Raw genomic sequence first — 5,010 nt, forward strand, 5'->3', positions numbered from 1 at the left:
ATGAAACGACAGAGAAGATCGTTCAAATAGAGGAACGATTAAAAGTCGCACGTATTCGACATAAGAGTTATGCTGACATCGGAAGCAAACCATTGAAATTCAAAGTAGGAGACCATGCCCTACTAAAGTTTGCTCCATGGAAAGTTGTCATCAGATTTGTAAAACGAGGTAAACTAAACCCCCGTTACATCGAACCTTTTGAAATCCTGGCAAGGGTTGGTCCGGTAGCTTACAAGCTCAAATTACCCTAAAAACTCAGCAAAGTCCACGATACCTTCCACGTATGTAATCTTAAAATGTGTCTCTCTGATGAGAACTGTAACACTCCAATTCAGGTATTACCACAAAAGCCCTTGAAGTTATTTAATGTTGCATAAGAAGTCCCTTAAGTACGTTGGGCGTACTCATGTGTACGCTTAGCGTACTACGCATTAATGATAGCGGAGGGGCAGCACATACGTTGGGTGTACATGACGGGTGTGCAAGCCATAATATTCCAGACTTGAGCCCTATATAAGCATCCTTATCTCATTTGAGCCTCACCCTAATCAGCCTCTTTCACCTCCAAACGTCCCTAAAAATCCTAGAATCAATTCAGAGTGTGTTTTAAGCTTAATGAGTGCATTTGTGGCCCTTTTAGTGTCCATTCAAGAAGGAGGAGTTGCTAAAGCAAGTTTGAAGTGGCTGGGCTTCAAGAATCTGCATCTAGTTCACCTTGAGCATCTTCTGGAGGTATAAAGCTTTGATCTTGATAACTTAATCATTAGATCTAGTTAGGGTTTTCTACTTTGTCCATTTTCGTTAGTTTTGGACCTCTTCTTGAGAGTTGAGCAACTCCAGAGGCTGAAAAGGTTAGATCTGAGGTCCTTTGGTCCATTCATAGCGTAAAAATGAAGTCTTGATGGGTGTTTTGACCTCATGCATGAATTAAGACACTTGGAAAGGTCTTAATGGGTTGTTGGGAATATATAGGACATGCAAAGGCATAAAGTTGCCAACTTTATGCCCTAGGACGTCTTAATGAGCTTAGATCTAACTATTGGATGTGAGGAAACTTAGTATTAAGCACTCAATGGAAGAAGTGCTTAATCTGTTAGTACGCTGGGTGTAACTTAGCATACGCAGCGCGTATGGCCAAAGGACCCAGTACGTTGCGCGTACCAGGGTGGTACACAAGGCGTACACACAACAGATGGACTTGGACTTGTTGTGGGCTTGCAAGTTTTTGGGCCTTGATTAGTCATTGGGTCTGGTCATGTTTTGGATTGGTGGGCCAACTTATCTGTTTTTGGCCATGGTTTCTATGGTTGGGCCTTATTGGGCCGTGAGGCCCGTTAATGGTAATTAGACATGGACTTTGGGCCCAATAGAAAAGGAAGACTTTTGGGCCATTGGGAAAGGACTTGGGTTTTGGACTCTTCAATTGAATAATGTTCAGTCCTAACCTTGGGTAATGTTATTATTGTTCAGCACGGGTGGTTAAAGACTGTTAGGAGAGCAGTTTTTGGATTCAGCAGACAAAGGTGAGTCTCCTCACCATACCGATGGGTCTAAGGCACCAAGGTCGGCCCAATTTATGATATGTAGTATCCTAGCTGCGATTGTAATACGTGACATGTTAGTTGGTATGAGCTAGGAAGTATGCTAGTGGTATATGTGATATGTTTGTATGGAAGACCGTGGGAGAGCCCATGGCACTTGGATGTAAGACCATGTGGAGAGCCCATGGCTTTCCTATCAAAGACCATGGGAGAGCCCATGGCACTTAGGTGTAAGACCATGTGGGGAGCCCATGGCATCCTGGAGTAAGACCCTGGGGACGAGCCCACGGCATCCCTATAAGTTGTATACATGGCTTATGTGATACGTGTAGTTGTTATAGCTAGTATGATATGTTGTATGTGTTTTGTATGTGAGTATGCTCTGGGGAACTCACTAAGCATTAGCTTACAGTTTGTGGATTTGTTTCAGGTACATCTAAGCCCAAGGACAAGGGCAAGGCTTGATGGCTCGGCGTGCACTCTCACTAGGGAATTTTATGGGACACTCTAATATTTTGAAATAAAGTTGTATTTGACTTGGTTTTGAAAACAATTGTAACTGGTTTTTATGGATGATGAAAATGTATTTTGGATAATTAAAAATGAAAATTTTATTTTGAAAAATTGGGTCGTTACATGTTCGTATCAGAGCCTTGGTTTCAGGGATTCGGGCACACTCTCGAGTGTGTCGGGACTCAAACTAAGGAAATGGTAAAATTGTTTAAAAAATAATAAAAGTTAAAAACTTTGAGACTGGAAAAGAGGAGAGTGCAACGCACGTGATCAACCGAGCCAAGTAAGTAGTTCCCCAATATGTTAGCCATGGTATACTGATATTTGAGCTGTGATAATCGTATGGAACATATTATGCGTATGTTTTTAAAATTGTATACGGTTAGGAGCTTATAGCCTTACAATGATTGATTTGGCCTTATTTCATGTTCCTTGTTTGGTTGTGGTCCTAACATAGAATCTTTTATTCGAAAATCTATTTGATCCTTTTCTGTGTATAATTTGCATGCATAAAGGAAACCTGTTATGATTGGTCTGTTTGATGTGGGTAGAGCAAATCTTAGCACAACCTGGGATTTGGGTTATGCGGTGGTTTGTGGAGTATGGTTTATTTTGGGACGAATTGGAGTTATCAGGTAGAGTGTCGGGAAGGTACAGGTAGGTGTGGAAGGTAGTATTAGGCCCGTGCTACTGAAAGCACAGGAGCTGTACCCGAACCAATGCTAGATCTGACAGCTCCAAGGAGCAACGGTGTGGGAAGATCCCCTATATAGATGTCCTAATTATTATGGTTTATGACTTTTCAGTTCAGCATGGTGATGACCCGATTTGGGACAGGGGGATCAGGATCAGGATCAGGATCGGGCAACGGTACCGAGCCCATTGATGAGAGGCTAAGCGAGATCATCGCAACCGAGGTTACGAAGGGCATCCTTGACGCTACACCAGTGATCTTTGGCACAGTCAAGGAGGGGATTATGGAGATTATGGAGGAGAGGCTCATGTCATTCGGAGCCGAGATTGCTGTGGGCCAGGTCGGGACCCGAACTCCCTCGTTCCGGGAGTTCAAGGCATGTGGAGCGCCGGAGTTTTTCGGAGTCAGGGACCCCATTGTTAGCCGACGTTGGGTGGCGGATATTAAGAACGCCCAGCGCACGAGTTCTTGCCCTGATGCGGAAAAAATGGGTTTTGCTTCATGTATGCTGAGAGACAGAGCCCGAGATTGGTGGGGAGAGGTGACCAGCCAGGTGGGAGCGGCCGGTATGGCTGAGATGACGTGGGCCGAGTTCATTCAGCGATTTGATGCGGACTTTGCACCACCTATTGAGGTGCAACAGCTTGTGAGGGGGTGTCATGACCTTCAGCAGACCACCAAGACTGTGGCGGAGATCACCGCCAAGTTTTAGGAACAAGCTTTGTTGATCCCACAGTACGCTACAGAAGAGGATATGAGGCGGATGAGATATCATTCCATGCTGAGGGATGATATTTGGGAATTTATGAGCTTTACAGGGTGCAAAACCGTGAACGAGATGGTTGAGAAGGCCCGTGAGTGGGAAATAGAGTTGGACTTCCACACCAAGCGGAAGCCTGAGCAGGCACAGGCGGCAGTAGGTCAGGCAAAAAACCCTAAGACCTCAAACACTTCCAGCACGGGCCAGCAGGGTCGTGGACGGTGTGCCAAGTGCGGTAAACCGAACAGTGGTGCTTGTCGGACGTCAGGCTCGGGATGTAATGCTTGTAGCCAATCGGGCCACGTAATCTGGGATTTCCCCAAGAAGGGCTTGATTTGTTTTCACTACAACCAGACCGGCCATAAAAAGGCCGACTGTCTGAAGTTGTAGGGAGGGGGAGGAGGAGTGGTGGTGCCCGCGCCCGCCATGATGAGGATCACAGATGGCCGCCCTGCTAAGGCAGATGCTTCAACGGTGAGGAGCCACGCCTTCCAGATGACTACCGAGGAGGCTCAGGCAGAGCCAGATGTCATGGCTGGTATGTATTTATTCTTCTCAGCTTTCTATTTATTTGTATTGCTTATATGTGCCTTGTGCTTATGGTTAGGGACCTTTTTGGTCAATGGTATTTCGGCTCATGTTTTGTTCGATTCAGGAGCTACCCAATCATTTGCGTCTCTTGCGCTTAGCAAGAAGTTTCGGGATGCGTTGGGAACTTTGGATTCCTCGTTTGAGGTAGAGATTGTTCACGACTGCACTGTGAGTGTTGCGAGGGTGTATCAGGACTGTGTTAGAATAGGCTTGGAGAGAGGTTTCGCGTTGACTTGGTTCCGATACCGTTGCGAGGGCTGAAAGTGATTGTCGGGATGGATTGGTTGGGGGCCAATAGGGCCATGATCGATTGCGATCACCAGTTAGTGAGGGTTCGACCCTCTGTTCGGCTGCGAGGGCAAGGAGATTTCTGCAACGGGGATGTACAGGATTTATGGCTTATATCTCGGATACGAGGGTTGAGACCACGACAGATGTGGGCAGTGTGCCGGTTGTACAGGTAAATCAGGATGTTTTTCCCGAAGAGTTATAGGGGGTGCCTCCGGAGAGGCAGGTGGACTTTCGCATTGATTTGGTGCCGAGTGCCGCTCCGATAGCAAAGGCATGATACCGGCTAGCACCGCCCGAGATGTAGGAGCTATCTATGCAGCTTCAGGAGCTGCTAGATCGGGGATTTATCCGTCTGAGCAGTTCCTCGTGGGGAGCTCTGATCCTCATCATGAAAAACAAGGATGGATCACACAGGATGTGCATTGATTATCAAGAGCTAAACAAACTAACGGTGAAGAACCGTTATCCGCTACCGAGGATCGATGATTTGTTTGATCAGCTACAGGGTGCGTCTTGGTTTTCCAAGATTGATCTTCGTTCGGGATACCATCAGATGAGGATTCGGGATGACGATATACCGAAGACAGCGTTCAGGACTCGGTATGGGCATTATGATTTTG

This window comes from Lactuca virosa, chromosome 9 (genome assembly GCF_052849685.1).
Source record: "Lactuca virosa cultivar CGN04683 chromosome 9, Lactuca_virosa_CGN04683_v6, whole genome shotgun sequence".
Taxonomy (NCBI): domain Eukaryota; kingdom Viridiplantae; phylum Streptophyta; class Magnoliopsida; order Asterales; family Asteraceae; genus Lactuca; species Lactuca virosa.